General features: G+C 41.3%; 1 long non-coding RNA gene across 1 annotated transcript in view; it reads left to right on the top strand.

The window, feature by feature from the left end:
- Window positions 1-23,464, top strand: part of LOC138851689 (uncharacterized) — a 52,856-nt gene extending 29,392 nt beyond the window's left edge. Inside the window, exon 2 of the long non-coding RNA XR_011391350.1 lies at window positions 21,376-23,464. This is a non-coding gene — a long non-coding RNA (uncharacterized lncRNA). The remainder of the gene's footprint in view (window positions 1-21,375) is intronic.
- The last annotated feature ends 244 nt before the right edge of the window (window positions 23,465-23,708 follow it).

The raw sequence follows: 23,708 nt of genomic DNA, 5'->3' as shown, positions 1-23,708 counted from the left end.
GAATCCCTCTCCATGAGGACTTCAGGTATCAAAGCCCTCTCTGGGGTAACTTCCCTTCTCTGTCTTTTAATACCACTAGGACCAGCTTGAGAGTCACTGATCCCCTGTCTCACAAAATAACTGTCCACAGTCCTCTGTTTCTGGCACCTCTTTAAGATTTCCCTAAAATGGGACATGGTTCTGTCACTGAACTTGTTGCAAAGATGGCTTGTTTCAGCTTGCTCAGGGTGACACTTCTCCACAAACATTTGGACATCATTCCACATGGTGCAAATCTCCATAATCTTTGAATCAGCATGCAACTTCCTTGACTTTTCACAAATAATCATCTCTGAAACACTATCATGGTTAGTGTTTGGAAGGAGAATCCCCCTCCATGAGGACTTCAGGTATCAAAACCCTCTCTGGGGTAACTTCCCTTCTCTGTCTTTTAATACCACTAGGACCAGCTTGAGAGTCACTGATCCCCTGTCTCACAAAATAACTGTCCACAGTCCTCTGTTTCTGGCACCTCTTTAAGATTTCCCTAAAATGGGACATGGTTCTGTCACTGAACTTGTTGCAAAGATGGCTTGTTTCAGCTTGCTCAGGGTGACACTTCTCCACAAACATTTGGACATCATTCCACATGGTGCAAATCTCCATAATCTTTGAATCAGCATGCAACTTCCTTGACTTTTCACAAATAATCATCTCTGAAACACTATCACATGCCATCTCTTTATCCTTGATCCACACAAGCAACAACCTCTCAACCTGATCGATTGTCTGTGGTCTTTTCTTGGATAGCATATTAACACCTTTCTTCTCTCTTTTTTTTTAGTAAATGTTTACAGGAGAAGGGGTTACTAGCCCATTGCTCTCAGCATTTTAGTCGCCTCATACGACATGCATGGATTATGGAGGAAAGATTCCTTTCCACTTCCCCAAGGACAATACAAGAAATAAAGAAGAACAAGAGCTATGTAGAAAAGAGGGAAATTTTTTTCCCAGTAAAAGTAGGCCTTAGACAAGGATGTGTGATGTCACCGTGGTTGTTTAATATATTTATAGATGGGGTTGTAAGAGAAGTAAATGCGAGGGTCTTGGCAAGAGGCGTGGAGTTAAAAGATAAAGAATCACACACAGGGTGGGAGTTGTCACAGCTGCTCTTTGCTGATGACACTGTGCTCTTGGGAGATTCTGAAGAGAAGCTGCAGAGATTGGTGGATGAATTTGGTAGGGTGTGCAAAAGAAGAAAATTAAAGGTGAATACAGGAAAGAGTAAGGTTATGAGGATAACAAAAAGATTAGGTGATGAAAGATTGAATATCAGATTGGAGGGAGAGAGTATGGAGGAGGTGAACGTATTCAGATATTTGGGAGTGGACGTGTCAGCGGATGGGTCTATGAAAGATGAGGTGAATCATAGAATTGATGAGGGAAAAAGAGTGAGTGGTGCACTTAGGAGTCTGTGGAGACAGAGAACTTTGTCCTTGGAGGCAAAGAGGGGAATGTATGAGAGTATAGTTTTACCAACGCTCTTATATGGGTGTGAAGCATGGGTGATGAATGTTGCAGCGAGGAGAAGGCTGGAGGCAGTGGAGATGTCATGTCTGAGGGCAATGTGTGGTGTGAATATAATGCAGAGAATTCGTAGTTTGGAAGTTAGGAGGAGGTGCGGGATTACCAAAACTGTTGTCCAGAGGGCTGAGGAAGGGTTGTTGAGGTGGTTCGGACATGTAGAGAGAATGGAGCGAAACAGAATAACTTCAAGAGTGTATCAGTCTGTAGTGGAAGGAAGGCGGGGTAGGGGTCGGCCTAGGAAGGGTTGGAGGGAGGGGGTAAAGGAGGTTTTGTGTGCGAGGGGCTTGGACTTCCAGCAGGCATGCGTGAGCGTGTTTGATAGGAGTGAATGGAGACAAATGGTTTTTAATACTTGACGTGCTGTTGGAGTGTGAGCAAAGTAACATTTATGAAGGGATTCAGGGAAACCGGCAGGCCGGACTTGAGTCCTGGAGATGGGAAGTACAGTGCCTGCACTCTGAAGGAGGGGTGTTAATGTTGCAGTTTAAAAACTGTAGTGTAAAGCACCCTTCTGGCAAGACAGTGATGGAGTGAATGATGGTGAAAGTTTTTCTTTTTCGGGCCACCCTGCCTTGGTGGGAATCGGCCAGTGTGATAATAAAAAAAATAAAAAATAAATATATATATATATATATATATATATATATATATATATATATATATATATATATATATATATATATATATATATATATATATATATACAGTGGACCCCCGCATAATGATCACCTCCGAATGCGACCAATTATGTAAGTGTATTTATGTAAGTGCGTTTGTACGTGTATGTTTGGGGGTCTGAAATGGACTAATCTACTTCACAATATTCCTTATGGGAACAAATTCGGTCAGTACTGGCACCTGAACATACTTCTAGAGTGAAAAAATATCATTAACCGGGGGTCCACTGTATATATATATATATATATATATATATATATATATATATATATATATATATATATATATATATATATATATATATATATATATATATATATATGCGTGAGCGTGTTTGATAGGAGTGAATGGAGACAAATGGTTTTTAATACTTGACGTGCTGTTGGAGTGTGAGCAAAGTAACATTTATGAAGGGATTCAGGGAAACCGGCAGGCCGGACTTGAGTCCTGGAGATGGGAAGTACAGTGCCTGCACTCTGAAGGAGGGGTGTTAATGTTGCAGTTTAAAAACTGTAGTGTAAAGCACCCTTCTGGCAAGACATTGATGGAGCGAATGATGGTGAAAGTTTTTCTTTTTCGGGCCACCCTGCCTTGGTGGGAATCGGCCAGTGTGATAATAATAAAATATATATATATATATATATATATATATATATATATATATATATATATATATATATATATATATATATATATATATATATATATATATATATATATACCGTGGACCCCCGCATAGCGACCTTAATCCGTGCAAGAGGGCTGGCTGTTATGCGAAATGTTCGCTACATGAATGAATTTTCCCCATAAGAAATAATGGAAATAAAATTAATCCGTGCAAGACACCCAAAAGTATGAAAAAAAAAATTTTTTACCCCAAAAAAATGTTAATTTTAGTACACACAAACTGAAAAAGGCATGCACAATTACATGACACTTACTTTTATTGAAGATCTGGTGATGATTGATGGGATGGGAGGAGGGGAGAGAGAGTGTTAGTGTTTAGAAGGGGAATCCCCTTCCATTAAGACTTGAGGAGGCAAGTCCTTTTCTGGGGTTACTTCCCTTCTTCTTTTAATGCCACTAGGACCAGCTTCAGAGTCACTGGACTTCTTTCGCACAACATATCTGTCCATAGTGGCCTGTACCTCTCATTCCTTTATGATTTGTCTAAAGTGGTTCACAACATTGTCATTATAACAGTCACCAGCACGGCTTGCAATAGCTGTGTGAGGGTGATTTTCATCAAAAAAGGTTTGCACTTCAAGCCATTTTGCACACATTTCCTTAATCTTTGAAGTAGGCAATTCCTTCAATTTCTCTCTCCCCTCCTTTGAACCAGTTTCCCCAGGTCTGGCCTCTTGCTCTTGAAGTTGATCTATCAGCTCATCAGTGGTTAGTTCTTCATTGTCCTCCTCCACCAACTCTTCCACATCATCCCCACTAACCTCCAACCCCAAGGACTTCCCCAATGCCACAATTGATTCCTCAACTGGTATACTCCTCTCAGGGTTAGCCTCAAACCCTTCAAAATCCCTTTTGTCTACACATTCTGGCCACAGTTTCTTCCAAGCAGAGTTCAAGGTTCTCTTAGTCACTCCCTCCCAAGCCTTACCTATAAGGTTTACACAATTGAGGATATTAAAGTGATCCTTCCAAAACTCTTTTAGAATCAATCGAGTGTCTGTGGTCACTTCAAAGCACTTTTGAAACAGAGCTTTTGTGTACAGTTTCTTGAAGTTGGAAACGACCTGCTGGTCCATGGGCTGCAGGAGAGGAGTGGTATTAGGAGGCAAAAACTTCACCTTAATGAAGCTCATGTCCCCATAAAGTCGCTCTGCCACGTCTGTAGGATGACCAGGGGCATTGTCTAACACCAGGGGGCACTTAAGTTCTAATTTCTTTTCAGTTAGGTAATCTTTCACATTGGGGGCAAATGCATGGTGTAACCAGTTATAGAAAAATTCCCTAGTGACCCATGCCTTACTGTTTGCCCTCCACAGCACACACAAATTATCCTTGAGGACATTCTTTTGCCTGAACGCTCTGGGAGTTTCAGAGTGATACACTAATAAAGGCTTAACTTTGCAATCACCACTAGCATTGGCACACATCAACAAAGTAAGCCTGTCTTTCATAGGCTTATGTCCTGGGAGTGCCTTTTCCTCCTGAGTAATGTAGGTCCTGCTTGGCATTTTCTTCCAGAACAGGCCTGTTTCATCACAATTAAACACTTGTTCAGGTTTCAGTCCTTCAGTTTCTATGTACTCCTTGAATTCATGCACATATTTTTCAGCCGCTTTGTGGTCCGAACTGGCAGCCTCACCATGCCGTATCACACTATGTATGCCACTATGCTTCTTAAATCTCTCAAACCAACCTTTGCTGGCCTTAAATTCACTCACATCATCACTAGTTGCAGGCCTTTTTTTAATTAAATCTTCATGCAACTTCCTAGCCTTTTCACATATGATCGCTTGAGAGACGCTATCTCCTGCTAGCTGTTTTTCATTTATCCACACCAATAAGAGTCTCTCAACATCTTCCATCACTTGCGATCTTTGTCTCGAAAACACAGTTAAACCTTTGGCAAGAACAGCTTCCTTGATTGCCGTTTTCTTGCCCACAATAGAAGAGATGGTTGATTTGGGTTTCTTGTACAACCTGACCAGGTCGGTGATACGCACTCCACTTTCATACTTATCAATGATCTCTTTCTTCATTTCTATAGGAATTCTAACCCTTATTGCTGTAGGGTTGGAACTAGAAGCTTTCTTGGGGCCCATGGTCACTTATTTTCCAGAAACAGCACCGAAAACACTGTAATAATACGAAATATTCTGATTGTATGCTTGAATGTTACCGCGGAGGCTGGCTGGTAAACAATGGCACAGGCGGCACATGTGAGGCTGGCTGAGGGCGCACATTGGACGCGTCTCGGACGAAGGCCGCTGAGCGGGTTTTTGTCCACTATGCGGGGCAAAATTTTAGCGAACAAAGCGTCCGCTATGCGGATTGTCCGCTATGCAAGGCGTCCGTTATGCGGGGGTCCACTGTATATATATATAATATATTTATATGCATATGCATGCCTGTGAAGTGTAACATAAGTTTAAGTAGAAGTAGCAAGATATCCCTGTTATCCAGCGTGTTTATGAGACAGAAAAAGACACCAGCAATCGTACCATCATGTAACAGTTACAGGTTTCTGTTCCACAGTCATCTGGCAGGACGGTAGTACTTCCCTGGGTGGTTACTGTCTACCACCCTACTCGGACATGTAGAGAGAATGGAACGAAACAGAATGACTTCAAGAGTGTATCAATCTGTAGTGGAAGGAAGGTGGGGTAGGGGTCAGCCTAGGAAAGGTTGGAGGGAGAGGGTAAAGGAGGTGTTGTTTGCGAGGAGCTTTGACTTCCAGCAAGCATGTGTGAGCACATTTGATAGGAGTAAATGGAGACAAATAATTTATAATACTTGAAGTGCTGTTGGAGTGTGAGCAAAGTAAGATTTATGAAGGGATTCAGGGAAACCAGCAGGCCGGACTTGAGTCCTGGAGATGGGAAGTACAGTGCCTGCACTCTGAAGGAGGGGTGTTAATGTTGCAGTTTTATAAACTCTAGTGTAAAGCACCCCTCTGGCAAGACAGAAATGAAGAGAATAATGGTGAAAGTTTTTCTTTTTCGGGCCACCCTGCCTTGGTGGGAATCGGCTAGTGTGTTAATAATAACAATAAAAAAAAAACCTTTCTCAACATCAGCTTCCTTGATTTGTTCTTTCTTTGCCAGGATAGAAGCGATGCTCGACTTGTATTTCCCATACCTCCTGACAAGCTCAACAAATTTCACACTCCTCTAATACCTCTGTAATATTTCCTTCTTCACATCTATGGTGTTTTTCACTTTCTTTATCATGGGGTACCACTAGGAAGTTTCTTCTGGGCCCATGGTAGCTTATTTCACAGTCCCACAAGCACTGAGCACAATGAATTAATTGTGAAATGTTTAAATGAGAGGACAGGTTAGTGTTCACTCAAGCATCAACAAAGCCAGACTGGCTCACGGTGCCTGCGCGGGGACGTGGACAGTGGGCTGGCAGACAGATCTGGTACCCGGCAGTTTGAAAATAGGGGCGAGTTCAATAATAGGGACAAAGTTGGTTCGAAAAAAGCGGTCGTTTTTTGAAGTGTTCGATAAGCGATACGTTCGAAATTTGAGATTCCACTGTATTTCCAGTAATGTGTTGCAGTACAAAGAGCCACTATCATGTCTAGGCATTTTGGGCAGACTTAATTTAATGGCTTACAGACTACTTAATACTTAAGAAATTTATTGTAGTTTAAGTTGTACAATAGTTTCAATAGTACAATTATTGTAATTATACAATTGTATGAATAAGAGTAAATCTTCTGTTTTTTGTGTGAATAAAAATTTGAAATGAAAAGCAAGCATAATATAAGAAGCTCCTGGAGAGGTGAATAATGAACAGAGAAAATGTTATTTTAGTGTCAGGAATGTCTTCATTATTTATTCTGGACCCTATTTTGAAAATGGTCTTTCTTGAATTTTGTGTGAAATTGGAAAAATTAGGATTTTCTGATCACTTTACTAAGTAGTTGAAATAGGTAAATGGGCAGTTTCTTGTACTCAGTTGATAGAATGAAAGGAGTTCTAACGTCATAGCTATGAGTTTGGTCGACTGGAATTGGCCCAAATTAGGGCTGAAAAGAGGCAAAATCACTGATAAGTAAATATAGCATGACTACTAAATTTGTGAGAGTGTAATTCCAAAAGTTTTCCATCAAATTTTTGTGCTTTTGGGTCACAACCTTTCCTAACTCTACCTTTTGCACACTCTTACAACACACTAGTCTCTGACCTTTGTATATACCTTCTTTAGCACAATTCACCCTGCAGTGCTTTATAACCTTTTCAGGTTTAGCACCTTGATTATATTATTGCTTCTCCTCACTCAACAACAGAGTTCCATTCCTTAGACCACGACGGTATACAAATTTATCACTATGTGAGGAGCATAATATAATGATAGTGGGTTTGTGTCAACCATCTTTGGTATTGTTGTAATGTCACCTTTGCTCCATTTATTACATTTCTGTTATATTTTTAAATGTTTATATAGTAGTGTACTGTATATTGTAATAAGCTGAATACAGGAAATCAGCTCTAATATACGTTATTTAGGTATGCAAACTGGTCAGAGAGCCCATCGTAAGTCTGAGGTGTCGGTAAACGAGTATGTCGTTAAATGAGGAGAGGCTGCATTAACTCTTTTAGGGTCAAGAGGCCCTCTCCTAAACTTATTCTCTGGGTCAAAAAATTTTCGGAAAAAAAAAAAAATTCTTATAAAATGATAATCTTTTCCCAATCATAATGACACCAAAAGTATGAAATTTGATGGAAAACTTAGGGAATTATGCTCTTGCAAAGTTAGCGGTCTCGACTATGTTTACGCATCGGCGATTTTGCCCATTTTGAGCCCTATTTTCTGCCAATTCCTGTGTACTAGTCGACAAAAATCATATTTATTTCACTAGAAATCGATTTTTTTCTATTGAATAAGTACAAGAAACCACCCATTTAGCTATTTCAACTATCCAATAAAGTGGTCAGAATTTAGCAATTTTGCCAATTTCACATAAATTTCAAAAGATGCCAATTTCCAAATAGGGTTCAGAATAAACAAAAAAGACATTCCTGGCACTAAAGTAGCAAGTTCTCTGTTTGTTAGTCATGTCCCCAGGCCACTCGTATATTTCTTTTGCTTTCCACTTTGGATTTTTATTCTTACAAAAAATAGAAGATTAACTGTTATACAGACTACTGCATTAGTGTAAAAATGGTATAAATAATATTAGTGCATTTGTGAAAGAATATTAGACTCACCAGTTGACGTATATTGGACGCTTGGCATGATTTGTTTACTTTTGAACTTTGGTAAAAATTGAAGATTTTTGCTACTTTGAGCTCAATTTCAAGGTACTTTTCACTGTGAAACCAATCAAAATGATCTCAATTTCTGTAATGTCTTCCATTTTATAAAATGAGACCAGGAAAACTAGAATACAACCATAAATACCATATGAAAATACAGTGCTATGTGGCTGTTTTAATCCAAAAACACAAAGGTTTTTTTTTTGTTATGTACTGTGTGCTGCAGGGTTCTTTTATACTGTGCACACTGACCACATAGACACATTCTTTCATATGTAGGCCTACCAGCTTTCTCTCGCTAGATTTGAAGGCACTAGAATTTAGGTGTTCTAGTACATCAATAACCCTGGTGTGTAAGCCAAACTAGTACATCAATAACCCTGGTGTGTAAGCCATACTAGTACATCAATAACCCTGGTGCATAAGCCGTACTAGTACATCAATAACCCTGGTGCGTAAGCCGTACTAGTACGTCAAAAACCCTGGAAGGGTTAATATTATTATACTCCAAGAATATAATAAAAATTAAAGATGGTTGTGTTGAAGTCAAATTGTTTACACAATTATTAGTTAACATAATTATTATTATATACAACTTTTGATTAATCTTGAAGATCTTTACAGATAAACATTTAATTCTTTCAGGGTCACCAGGCCCTTGCCCAGACTTGTTCTCAGGGTCACCAAAATTAAAAAAAAATAAATTATTTTTTCTTATGAAAAGATAGGGAATCTTTTCCCGATCATAATGACACCAAAAGTATGAAACTGATGGAAAACTTATGGAATTATACTCTTGTGAAGTTAGTGGTCTCGACAATGTTTATGTATCGGCGACTATTGAGCCCTATTTTCAGCCAATTCCAGTATACTAGTCGACAAAAATCATAACTCTTTTGCTAGAACTCCATTTTTTCTGTCAAATGAGTACAAGAAACCGCTCATTTACCGATTTCAACTATCCAATAAAGTAGTCAGAATTTAGCAATTTTGTCAATATTTCCTCTGTTCATTAGTTATGTCCCCATGCCCCTCTTACATTCTTTTGCTTTCCACATTGAATTTTTATTCTCACAAAAAATAGAAGATTTACTGTTATGCAGATTACTACATTAGTGTAGAAATGGTATAAATAATATCAGTGAACTTGTGAAAGAACATCAGACTCACCAGTTGACGTGTATTTGACGCTTGGCATGATTTGTTTACTTTTAAACTTTGGCAAAAATCGAAGATTTCTGCTACTGTGAGCTCAATAAATAAAAAAAGGCACAATACCGTGACTGGAACAATACACAAATAACCCGCACATTGAAGAGAGGAGCTTATGACAATGCTTCGGTCCGACTTGGACCATTTCAAGGTACTTTTCATTTTAAAACCAGTCAAAATCATCTCAATTTCTGCAATATGTCTTCCATTCTGTAAAATGAGACAAGGAAAACTAGAATAACATCATAAATAACATACAAAAATACAGTGCAAAGTAGCTGTTTTAAACCAAAAACACTGTGAAAGTTTTTTTTTTTTCTCATTACGCACTGTGTGCTGCAGGATTTTTTTCATACTGTGCACACTGACCACGTAGACCCATTCTTTCATATGCAGGCCTACCAGCTTTCTCTCACTAGATTTGAGGGCACTAGAATTTAGGCGTACTAGTACAGTGGATCCCCGCCTTACACTATTAATCCGTTCCTGAGAGTTCATTGTATGCCAAAATTATCGTAAGGTGAATTAATTTTCCCCATAAGAAATAATGGAAATCAAATTAATCTGTTCCTGACACCCCAAAGTATGAAAAAAGAAAATTTACCACATGAAATATTAATTTTAATATACACAAACTGAAGAAAACATGCACAGTTACTACTCTACTAAGAATAGAATACATGACACTTACCTTTAATGAAGATCTGGTGATGATTGATGGGATGGGAGGAGGGGAGAGTTATTGTTTAGAAGGGGAATCCCCTTCCATTAGGACTTGAGGTAGCAAGTCCTTTTCCAGGGTTACTTCCCTTCTTCTTTTAATGCCACTAGGACCAGCTTGAGAGTCACTGGACCTCAATTGCACAACATATCTGTCCCTAGAGCTCTGGACCTCTTGTTCCTTTATGATTTGTCTAAAGTGGTTCAAAACATTGTCATTGTAATAGTCACCAGCACAGCTTGCAATAGCTGTGTGAGGGTGATTTTCATCCATAAAGGTTTGCACTTCAACTCACTTTGCACACATTTCCTTAATCTTTGAAGTAGACAACTTCTTCAATTTCTCTTTCCCCTGCTCCGAAGCAGTTTCCTCAGGTCTGGCTTCTTGCTGTTGAAGATGATTTAGCAGCTCATCAGTGGTTAGTTCTTCGTTGTCTTCCTCCACCAACTCTTCCACATCCTCCCCACTAACCTCCAGTCCCAAGGACTTCCCCAATGCCACAATTGATTCCACAACTGGCATACACTTTTCAGGGTTAGTCCCAAACCCTTCAAAATCCTTTTTGTCTACACATTCTGGCCACAGTTTCTTCAAAGCAGAGTTCAAGGTCCTCTTAGTCACTCCCTATGAAGCCTTGCCTATAAGGTTTACAGATCCGAGGATACTAAAGTGATCTTTTCAAAACTTTCTTAGAGTCAATTGAGTGCCTAAGGTCACTTCAAAGCACTTTTGAAACATAGCTTTTGTGTAGAGTTTTTTGAAGTTTGAAATGACCTTCTGGTCCATGGGCTGCAGGAGAGGAGTGGCATTAGGAGGCAAAAACTTGATTTTAATGAAGCTCATGTCCCCAGAAAGTCGCTCTGCCAAGTCTGAAGGATGACCAGGAGCATTGTCTAATACCAGGAGGCACTTAAGGTCCAATTTCTTTTCCATTTGGCAATTTTTCACATTGTGGGCAAATGCATATGTAACTGTCATAGAAAAAGTCCCAAGTGACACATGCCTTACTGTTTGCCCTCCACAGCACACACAAATTAGCCTTGAGAACATTGTTTTGAATGAACACTCTGGGAGTTTCAGAGTGATACATCAATAAAGGCTTCACTTCACAATCACCACTAGCATTAGCACACATCAGAAGAGTAAGCTTGTCTTTCATAGGCTTATGTCCTGGGAGTGCCTTTTCCTCCTGAGTAATATAGGTTCTGCTTGGCAATTTCTTCCAAAACAGGCCCGTTATGTTGCAATTAACCCTTTGAGGGTCGACAGGCCCTCTCCGAAACTCGTTCTCAGGGTCGGCCAAATTTCAAAAAAAAAAAAAAATTATTTTTTCTTATGAAAAAATAGAGTTTTTTTTTCTAAACATTATAGGATAAACAAAAAAAATTTACCATCAATACTTACGGAGATATGGATGCATGAAGTTTGCAGAAAATGAGCCGCGTATGGCAACAGCGGCGACTGCCGCTCACCCGGTAAACTTTAGTTTACTTGTATTTGAAGGTTTGTTGTTTTTTTCACTATTTTATTTTTTCACATAACTTATGTGGCCTATGAGACCAAAGTAAGGTGCAATGTACATATATACACTCGTTGTATACAACACAATAAGCACACAAAACATAATTATCAATATATTGTTTACAAAACTTGTTTACAAAAACAAACAATACAAAACATTGTTTATTATTATTGTTCTATAATATATATACCAATATACACCTCTTCAAGGGGGGCTCCTTGGCGTGGTGAAGAAGCTCTTGGTCTGAGGAATTAGACCTATCGGTCTTCTTCCTCAGACCGAACCTAATTACCCCCCAATCTCCCCTCCCTTATCCCATCCTCCCCATCCTCCCCTTTTTCCTTTCCTCCTCCCCCTCCCCACCCCTCCCTTTTACCCTTCGTCTTTTTGTCCTTTGGGATTTCTCCCACAGGCGCGCTAGTTCCTAGGTAGAGGAAAGGATACCGGGGTCCATCCCATTCCGTTGAGGTTCTTAGCGGTGGCGTAGTTTGCCGTGGAATCTGGATCGCCTGGGGATGTCCCGATCCCTCTCCGGTATCCCGGAGTAGCTTTGGGTGTCTTTCGGGCGACGAATGTATCTCTGGAAGCCACCTTTCGGATTCTGGGGGTGGTGGCCGAAGGAGGTATGCTTTGTGGCGGATATCCGGCCGCCCTCTCTTTTGTCCACCGAGGTAGCTCGGCAGATGTGAGGTTGCTATCTCGGATTGTTAGTTTACTAGCATGATGGGTAGGGTATGGCATGGGTTCCATGCTGCATCTGTGCTACTTGCGGTGCTGAGGTCCTCTTGGGCGCGGAGGGAGATTTCTGGCCCTTTCATTCCTCCTAGGACCTATCCCTCCCCGGTCCCCCCTTTTTTTTTCTTTTTTTTATTTTTATTTTCTTTTCTTTCTTTTTTTTCTTAAAAACAAAAAGAAAGAAGTAACCTAACCATGGCAGCCCTAGTCCATGAACCTGGTACCCCCGGGCCCCTTCTTGATACCGCACCCCGTTCTGACCCCGCCTCGTCTTTGGACCACTCTTCAGACATTCCTCATGCCTCTGTACCTATTGCTGGTGCTGTTTCCTCACCCGCTTCAGGTACTGAGGCCTCGACTGACTCCTTCGATTTATCGGACCTTCGCTCTCCTCTGACTATGCTTCCGGCCTCTCCCTCTACGGTGCGGCAATTTTCAAATCGCCGACCCGTTCCACGTCGGACCAACTCTGGTCCCACGCCTAAACGCCAACGACAATTACCTGCTGATGATACTTCTCCACCTTCTCGTTCTTCTCAGAAACGATCGACACGTCCTTCACTACCTTTCCACGCTCAGTTTCAGACTGAACAGTGGACTAAATTCTTCACTTTACGACCAACTTCCTCTACTGCCTATCTTTCTGACCATAGTATTGGCAAGGCACTCCTACGCCATGTTGGTAAAGATATTTCTTTTCATGCTCTTAAGAGCGGTACGTGCATCATTACCATACAGAATGCTACCCAGGCTCATGAGCTCTCTCGTCTTTCCCATATCGATACTGTTCCTGTCACTCTTGAAAAACATCATTCCCTCAATTCTTGTAGTGGTACCGTCATTCTGCCCCATACCATAGTTCAACAAAATTTCCAGACATGTGGCACTGACATTCTAGAACGGCTGGAACTCCAAGTTCTCCCAATCCTCAAGGTAGACACTTACGTTCTTCCTGCCCGTGGGCGGAGACGATACCCTAGCAATGTGGCTCGTTTAACTTTTGACAGCCGAGAACTCCCATCCTCAGTTTATATAGCAGGACATCGGTTACAAGTTCGAAAGGTGATCCCTACACCACAACAGTGTAGAAATTGCTGGCGATTTAGCCATCCAGCGAAATATTGCAGATCTATCACCGAATGCCCAGTCTGTGGTGCCGATGACCATTCTAATATGTCTTGCAATCGATCTCCCTCTTGCCTTAACTGTCATGAGGCTCACCCTTCGTACTCTCGCCGTTGTCAGGTCTATTTAAACGAGCGGGAAATCCGTTACCTCAAAGAGACAGAAGGTCTCCCTTATGCCATGGCAGTTTCTCATCTCCGCCTCCAAGGGAGACTCCCACGTGTTTCTTATTCCCATGTTTCAAAACGTCCCCCCACTTCTGGTATCCCATCTTCTACACCCACCTCTGTGGTTACCTCTCCCATAATCTCTCCTGTATCTAATCCTTTTGCTGTCCTCGGCTCAGACGTCCCTACTTCAACGCCTCAGTCTAATCTCGCTTCTTCGAGTTCTCTCTCACAAGCCTCAGTATCGACGAGACCTCGTACGACACCTCCTCCCAATCGTCCCTCTACTTCTCAAAAGTCAAAAAAAGGTCCGGTAACACCTCCTACCCATCTTCCACCTCCTCATTTTACCCTCCCTGTCTCTGTCCCTAGTTCTTCCCCTCTCACTGGCTCAGTTACAAGTGCAGAGGTTCACCCTCCTCCTCGTAATGTACCTTCCTCCCCTGTTCCCTCCCAAGTTTCTTCCTCTTCTGCCACCTCCTAGGTTCCTGCCTCTTCTGTCCCCTGCCACGCTTCTCCAGTTCCCTCCACCCTTTCGCCCCCCCCCTACCTTGGTACAGTCCAATACAGTTCCAATCTTTACTCATCCTCCCCCTACCATTCCCAATATTGTCTCCCATACGACATCTCTGAATTCCGAAACACTTGAAGCAATCTCTGAATATATTGCAGAGACCAAACCATCAATGGACACTGATCCACCTTCCACTCTTTCTCTCTCCTCTGCTCCATCTGCGCAACTCCTTTCTTCACAGCGCACGGTTCCTTCGCTGCTTGAACATTTTCCACTGCCTCTGCACGTGGACTTTTCTAACCCTTCTAGTCCGTAGGAACCCTTACCTGAAGATTTCAAGTATCTTTATCATTGCCAATCATGGCCTATTTACAGTGGAATATACGCGGCCTCAGGGGTAATCAGGGTGAGCTTCAGATGTTACACTCCCAGTTTGCCCCTGTTGGTGTTTGCTTACAGGAACCAAAATTACACTCAGCTGTTATTTCTCACATCTCAGGCTATAATTTATTGTATTCTTCAGATCCTTTTCCTGATGGGACCTTTAATGAAAGTGCCCTTCTTCTCCGCACTGATATTCCGTACCCTCAGCTATTTGTTCATACTTCGCTGCATTACACAGCAGCCCGTATCCACTTACATAGGTGGTATACGCTCTGTTCTTTATATCTCTCTCCTTCTCGGGCATTATCTATTCTGGATTTTGCCTTCCTTGTTTCGTCATTACCGCCACCGATTCTGTTACTTGGTGATTTTAATGCCCACCATTTCCTCTGGGGGGGTCTCACTGTGATTCCCGTGGAATTCAGTTAGAGGCTTTTCTTGCCACCCACCCCCTCCATGTTTTAAATACAGGTACTCACACCCATTTTGATCCTCGGACTCATACTCTCTCTTGCATCGATCTCTCAATCTGCTCTTCCTCCGCCGCATTAGACTTCACTTGGTCTGTTCTCCCGGACTTACATGACAGTGATCATTTCCCAATCATTCTTACTTCCCCTTCATATTCGCCACCTCTTCGCACCCCATGCTGGCAATTTAATCGGGCAAATTGGTACCTTTACTCACACCTAACTGTTTTTAAAGAGGTTCCTTCTTCGTCCTCCATTGATGAGCTTTTACACCTCTTCTCATCCTCCGTTTTCACCGCAGCTTCTCATTCTATACCCCAAACTTCGGGCAGGCATTCTCAGAAATGCGTGCCTTGGTGGTCTCCTGCTTGTGCTCGTGCAGTACGTTTGAAACGCGCTGCTTGGGGCAGGTACCGGTACAATAGAACCACAGAGCGACTCCTTGATTTTTAACAGAAGCGTGCGATCGCTCACCGTGTCATCCGTGACGCTAAACGCACTTGCTGGCGAGATTATGTCTCCACCATCACCTCTGCTTCCTCTATGAGTGCAGTCTGGAAAAAAGTACGAAAACTGAGTCATAAATATTCTCCTGACCCGGCTCCTGTTCTGCGGGTTGCCGGTGTTGATATAGCAAACCCACTAGATGTTGCCAATGAAATTGGCAATCATCTGGTCCGTATTTCTCAGGGACTCCATCTATGCCCCTCATTTCTTTCCTCAAAGTCTGCCAGAGAGTTAGCACCCTTGGACTTTTCTTCTCTCAGAGAAGAACAGTATAATGTGCCTTTTACACTTCAAGAACTGGAGGCAACACTCTCAGCTTGTCGATCATCGGCAGCTGGGCTCGACGACATTCATATTCGTATGCTACAACATTTACATCAGTCAGCCCTTGCAGTCCTATTACGCCTTTACAATCTTATTTGGTCACAAGGAGTTCTTCCACAGCTGTGGAAATCCGCCATTGTTCTCCCTTTCCGCAAACCAGGCACTACGGGACATGAAACCTCCCACTATCGTCCCATTGCTCTTACCAGTGCAGTTTGCAAAGTAATGGAACGTCTAGTAAATAGACATTTAGTGTGGTATTTAGAGACACACAACAGTCTCTCCACTCGTCAATATGGCTTTCGTAAGGGACGTTCTACCATAGACCCCTTACTGCGCTTGGATACGTATGTTCGTAATGCCTTTGCGAATAACCACTCAGTTATTGCCATATTTTTTGACCTTGAGAAGGCATATGACACAACTTGGAGGTATAATATTTTAGCCCAAGCCCACTCCTTAGGCCTTCAAGGCAATCTACCATCCTTCCTTAAGAACTTTTTAACTGACAGGCATTTCCGTGTTCGGGTTAATAATGTGCTCTCCCCGGACTTTATCCAAGCTGAAGGTGTCCCCCAGGGATGTGTTCTGAGCACAACACTTTTTCTCCTTGCTATTAATGATTTGGCCTCTAGTCTTCCATCAAATATTTGGTCATCACTCTATGTTGATGACTTTGCTATTGCCTGTGCAGGCGCTGACTGTCACCTCCTTACAGTTTCTCTCCAACATGCAGTCGACCGTGTTTCCAATTGGGCCACCACACGTGGGTTTAAATTTTCCAGCACTAAAACCCACCAAATCACTTTCACTAGACGCTCTGTCATCTCCGATCATCCTTTGTACCTCTATGGCTCCCGTATCCCTGAACGTGATACAGTCAAGTTTCTGGGCCTCCTCTTTGATCGTAGGTTATCCTGGAAACCTCACATTACCTCTCTGAAGGCAACTTGTCACAGCCGGCTGAATCTTCTTAAAACCCTTGCTCATCTTTCGTGGGGAGCTGATTGTCGAACCCTCCTTCGCCTACATTCCACCCTTATTTTATCGAAACTTGATTATGGTGACCAGATCTATTCAGCGGCATCTCCTGCTACTCTCTCTAGTCTTAACCCCATTCATCACCAAGGATTACGTTTATGCCTTGGTGCTTTCCGCTCTTGCCCTGTCGAGAGCCTCTATGCAGAAGCGAACGTTCCATCCTTATCCGATCGCCGTGATGCCCATTGCCTGCGCTACTATGTACGCTCTCATGATCTCCGCAATCCTTCCATTTATAGAATGGTCACTGATATTAGTAGACATTCTTTATTTGTTCGCCGCCCCTGTTTACTCCGTCCCTTCTCTCTTCGCCTTCATTCGCTCTTGTCTTCTCTTCAACTACCACCTTTCTATGTACATGTAGCATCTCACTTTTCCCTACCCCCCTGGGAAGTTCCAGCTGTTCGAGTCTGTTCTTTCTCCTTCCCTTGCTCGAAAGCCCAACTGTCTACGGTCGCTTCCCGCTCTCTTTTTCTTGACCACTTTCACTGTCATTCTCATGCCATTGCTGTGTACACAGATGGCTCTAAGTCTTCTGATGGCGTAGGATTCACAGCAGTGTTTCCGGACAGCGTCGTACAAGGGCATTTACTATCTTCGGCTAGTATTTTTACTGCTGAATTATATGCCATCCTTACAGCACTTATCCGTATTGCATCTATGCCTGTGTCATCATTTGTGGTTGTCTCAGACTCCCTTAGTGCTTTACAGGCTATACAAAAATTTGATACACCTCACCCCTTAGTCCTCCGTATCCAACTTTGGCTAAGCCGCATCTTTACCAAGCATAAAGATATTGTGTTTTGTTGGGTCCCTGGTCATGTTGATGTACAGGGCAATGAACAGGCAGACACTGCTGCGCGGTCAGCAGTACATGACCTACCAGTTTCTTATAGAGGTATTCCATTTACAGACTATTTTGCTGTAATATCTTCCCACCTTCACACCCGTTGGCAACAACGTTGGTCTACTATGCTCGGCAACAAACTTCAGTCTATTAAACCAAGTATAGGTTACTGGCCGTCTTCTTATCACCAGTGTCGAGGTTGGGAGACTACTCTCTCCCGTCTTCGCATTGGCCATACTCGTCTTACTCATGGATATCTCATGGAGAGGCGTCTTGCTCCTCTCTGTGAGAATTGCCAAGCTCCATTATCAGTCAGCCACATTCTGTTGGACTGCCCACTTTATCAACGAGCACGCAGAATTTACCTCTGTCGTCGTCTTCGCTCCGCTGCTCTCCCTTTACCTTCCCTTCTCACTGATGGACCCACCTTTCATCCGGACTCTCTCATTGACTTTTTGACAACAACTGACTTACTTCACAAATTCTGATACTTTCAGCCCTTTCTACTTCAATCTCTTGCTACCCTCTACCCCCGTACTATCCCCTGCCCCGCTCTTTTCTGTAACCTGCTGATCACCCCCCCTCCCTTCTGCCATCCAATTCCCTTGCTTCCTTCCCTACCCTGCAGCGCTGTATAGCCCTTGTGGCTTAGCGCTTCTTTTTTTATTATAATAATAATACCAATATACAGTCACTGAACATATTCCTATTAGTTCTGCAGCTTGTGGAACTCTGAAACATGGTGTCATACACAATGGTGTTTTATCTTTCTCCCTCATTCTATCTCTTTCAATCTGTCTCTCTCTTTCTATCTGTCTGTCTATCTCTGTCTCACAGGTACACATAAATACAAGTATACATAGTATAAATTACCTAGGATAACCCAAGAAATCCAGACAAAGTGCTATACTCTGCTTGAAGATGTGAGTAAAAGTGATGACACAGTCTTGTGGCTCTCTGAGACAGAGAGCTAGACGGATAGACAGATAGACAGGGAGCTTGACAGACAGACAAATAGACAGACAGAAATGTTAGTGTACCAGTACCAGTGTACTAGTGTTCCACCCTCCTCCTCCTCTTCTTCCTCTTCCTCCTCTTCCCCCTACTCTTCCTCCTCTTCCCCCTACTCTTCCTCATACTCTTCCTCTTCCTCCTACTCTTCCTCTTCCTCCTCCTCCTCTTCCTCCTCTTCCCCCTAATCTTCCTCCTACTATTCCTCTTCCTCCTCCTCTTCCTCTTATTCCTCTTCCTCCTCCTCCTCTTCTTCCTCTTCCCCCTACTCTTCCTCCTTCTCCTTCTCCTCCATAGTGTAAATTACCAGGAGTCGGCAGCTGTCAAAATGACATATTGTCTCATTACTCACTCCCCCCTCCCGCCTGTCAAAACAATGGGGTCGGATGCTGCTTCCCTTCCTCCATTCTATCTAATTATCTTTCTCCCTCATTCTATCTGTCTTTTTATCTCTGTCTCACAGGTACACATAAATACAAGTATACATAGTATATATTACCTAGGATAACCCAAGAAACCCAGACAAAGTGCTATACTCTGCTTGAAGATGTGAGTAAAAGTGATGACGCAGTCTTGTGGCTCTCTGAGACAGAGAGCTAGACGGATAGACAGGGAGCTTGACAGACAGGCAAATAGACAGACAGAAATGTTAGTATACCAGCAAAAACAAAGGGAGGGCGATGTTCATCTCATCTTTTGGCATCAGCTCTACCCTCATTTACCCTCATCAAACGTCAGCACTTATCAGATGTTATCTCCCCTTATCTTGTTACTGTCATGGGTGAACATTTATTATTACCTATGATTATTATTATTATGTATTATTATTATGTATTATTATTATTATGTATTATTATTATTATGTATTATTGTTATCATTACGTAGTCTTCTTCTTCCTCCTCCTCCTCCTCTTCTTCCTCCTCCTCCTCCTCCTCTTCTTCCTCCTCCTCCTCCTCCTCCTCCTCCTCCTCCTCTTCTTCCTCCTCCTCCTCCTCCTCTGCCTCCTCCTCCTCTTGCCTCCTCCTCCTCCGCCTCCTCCTCCTCCTCCATTCTTGGAACAAGTTTGAAGAGCTTGTAGTTCATAATCACTATCACTATCATCACCAATGCTCACATCTGAGTCTGGGATTTTGGAAAATAGGAGTTTCCTCTTTGATTCTGGTACAACTGAACGTGAACAAGATGGCCCAGCACCAGAGGTGGAAGGCTGTGGGTTGTCTGGGTTTTCCTCACTATTACCCATATTATGGTCATTAGTTTCGGTCAAAACCTCACCAGAACCATGAAACTCATCTTCACTGTCACTTCCATCTGTATTAGAACTGTCACTGGGGAACAAAAGTGTCCCAATTCGCCGAGGAGTGAGGAACTTCTTACCACAGGGCACGGTGGAAATTGTGTACTATGATGGCATTCCCACAATGCACCACTGGGTCCCAGATTTTTTTCCTACTGCGCACACCCACCACACAGACCCATTCTCTCACATCTAGGCTTATCAGCCTTTTCCTGTGAGATTTGAGGCCGCTAGAATTTATGCGTACTAGTACGTCAAAAACCCCTATGCGTTAGACGTACTAGTACGACCAAAACCCTCAAAGGGTTAAACACTTGTTCAGGTTTCAATTCTTCACTGTCTATGTAGTCCTTGAATTCCTTAACATATTTTTCAGCTGCTTTTTTGGTCTGAACTGGAAGCCTCGCCATGCCTTATCACACTATGTATGCCACTACAATTCTTAAATCTCTCAAACCAACCTTTGCTGGCCTTAAATTCACTCTCATCACCACTAGTTGTAGGCATTTTTCTAATTAAATAGTCATGCAACTTCCTAGCCTTTTCACATATGATCACTTGAGAGTTGCTATCTCCTGCTATCTGTTTTTCGTTTATCCACACCAATAACAGTCTCTCAACATCTTCTATCACTTGCGATCTCTGTTTCAAAAACAAACTTGCACCTTTTGCAAGAACAGCTTCCTTGATTGCCTGTTTGTTGGCCAGGATAGTAGAGATGGTTGATTGGGGTTTGTTGTACAACCTGGCCAGCTCAGAGGCACGCACTCCACTTTCATACTTATTCACAATCTCCTTCTTCATTTCCATAGTAATTTTCACCCTTTTTACCACAGGGTTATCACTAGAAGCTTTCTTGGGGCCCATGGTGACTTATTTTGCAGCTACGAGCACCAAAACACTGTGATAATATGAAATGTACTGAATGTATGCTCAGATGCGACTGCACTGGCTGGCTTGTAAACACTGGCACCCACGGGGCAGCTGAGGCCACACGTGGGACGCATCCCGGACGAATCACGTGAGGCGAGTTTCTCATCGTGAATGAGGCAAAATTTTTGCATTCAAATGCATCGGATGGCAGATTTAACGTAACGCGATGCCATCATAAGGTGGGGGTCCACTGTACATCAAAAACCCTAGTGCATAAGCTGTATTAGTATGTCAGAAACCCTGAAAGGGCTAAGTGACAATTTTATTTAGTGAAGCTTGTGACAATAGAGAAAAAAACTTTATTGGTTGAGTATGTTGTGTTGGTAATTGTGGAATATTGTACTATACTGACTCATGTTTCTGTTGCAGATGTATTTTGTGGAGGACTACCAGGTTGTGTCTTACCAGACACTATATCTTCAGTACTTCAAGAAAGGCAACAGATGTTCTTCTTGAGGATTTTTAACTAGCTGTTACTAATTAAACAATTTTGCGTTTGATACTGGGAATTCTATCTAAAAATTCATGGCAGTTAATTCTTTGAGGGTTCGTTTTGTAGTTCTATGACTTTTAAGCTGGGGTCCAAGCTGCATTACTACATCATGAGCTCAGCTTACTCAGATAAGCTTTGAGTAGTAAATTTGGGCCTAAATATGAGAGAATGCATCTGTGTGGTAAGTGTGCACTATATAAAACAAATCCTGCAGCAGGCAGTGCATAATGAGAAAAAAAACGTGCAACTGTGTTTTTGGATTAAAACAGAAAATTTCTGGTGTATTTTCATATGTTTTTTATAGTAGCATTTACTGTTTCTTGGTCTCATTTGATAGAATAGAAGATGTATTACAGAAATGACTTTGATGGATTTTAGTACTGAAAATAGCTTGAAATTGAGTTCGGAGTAGTAGAAATGTTCTGTTTTTGCTAATATTAGAGGGTAAACAACCACATCACGTGTCCAATACACGTCAGCTGGTGGGTTTTATGTGTGCTGCTGAATGCACTGATATTATTTATACAATTATTACAATATTGAATAACAGTAACTTTTCTATTTTTTGGTGTGCATAAAAATAATTTTTGAATTAAAAAATCAAAATGAAATTCATCTGCAAAGCCTACAAATATAATTAATAAGTAGTAGAAATGTTAGTTTAGTGCCAGGTTGCCTACATTGATTATTCTGGATCCTATTTTGAAATTGGAATGTTTTGAATTTTGTGTGAAATTGGCCATATTACCACTTTCCAATCACTTTATTGGGAAGTTGAAATAGTTGAATTGGGCAATTTTATGTGCTTAATAGATAATATAGAACACATACTAGTGAAATAGCTAAGAATTTGGTCTCATGGAACTATGTAATTGGCAAAAAACATGACTCAAAATGGGCAAAATTGCCAATGCATAAATATATCTGGCACAGCAAAATTTACAAGAGTATAACTTCATCATTTCTTTATAAAATTATTTTATTTTATTACATTTAGAAAAAGATTATGATTTCCTAAGAAAAAATAATATTTTTTAGACCCTGTGGGGAATTTTCAGACTGGGGATTTGAACCCTCAAAGGGCCAATAAAAGAATACAGAGAAATTTGTTGAAACACAAAAGCAGATAATAATAATAATAATAATAATAATAATAATAATAATAATGTTAGTATATTAGGAAGATTAACTATACCACTGTTGTATGACTAAAATATTTTAAATGAAATACCTTCATTTATAAAATATGGAAAACCATAAAGAACACAAATCATATGAATGTTCTGAGTGTCTGAAATGTTTTAGTGAAAAAAGTAATCTTGAGAAACATGTGAGAGTACATACAGGAGATAAGCCATATCAATGTTCTGAGTGTCTGAAATGTTTTAGTGAAAAAAGTAATCTTGTGACACACATGAGAGTACATACAGGAGATAAGCCATATCAATGTTCTGAGTGTCTGAAATGCTTTAGTGTAAAAAGCAGTCTTGTGAAACATATGAGAGTACATACAGGTGATAAACCATATCAATGTTCTGAGTGTCTGAACTGCTTTAGTGTAAAAAGCAGTCTTGTGACACACATGAGAGTACATACAGGAGAAAAACCGTATCAATGTTCTGAGTGTCTGAAATGTTTTAATCAAAAAAGCAGTCTTGTGACACATATGAGAGTACATACAGGTGATAAACCATATCAATGTTCTGAGTGTCTGAAATGTTTTAATCAAAAAAGCAGTCTTGTGACACATATGAGAGTACATACAGGAGATAAACCATATCAATGTTCTGAGTGTCTGAAATGTTTTAGTGTAAAAAGCAGTCTTGTGAAACATGTGAGAGTACATACAGGTGATAAACCATATCAGTGTTCTGAGTGTCTGAAATGTTTTAATCAAAAAAGCCATCTTGTGAAACATACACAAGTTCATTCAAGAGATAAAACATGTTAGTGTTTAATGTTTCAGGAATATTTTAGTTACAAACTCATCAAATATTTATAAAATATTTATAGTCTTAATCTAGGGTGAGACAAGTAGTATTTATTGTAAGAAATCAAGTGTGGTATGTATGGTAATAGCCAGGCTACCTTACCAGGCCTCCCCACCCACACATACTATTCTATGATATTTAAGCATCCCAGAGCGATAAAATGTATATACAGTTCACTCATTACTTACCTTAAAATATTTGTAGTCTTAATGTAGGGT

Source organism: Cherax quadricarinatus, unplaced genomic scaffold, assembly GCF_038502225.1.
Source record: "Cherax quadricarinatus isolate ZL_2023a unplaced genomic scaffold, ASM3850222v1 Contig1623, whole genome shotgun sequence".
Classification (NCBI taxonomy): Eukaryota; Metazoa; Arthropoda; class Malacostraca; order Decapoda; family Parastacidae; genus Cherax; species Cherax quadricarinatus.
Note: the sequence above shows the minus strand (reverse complement) of the source record. Positions and strands in the feature narration are given on the sequence as shown.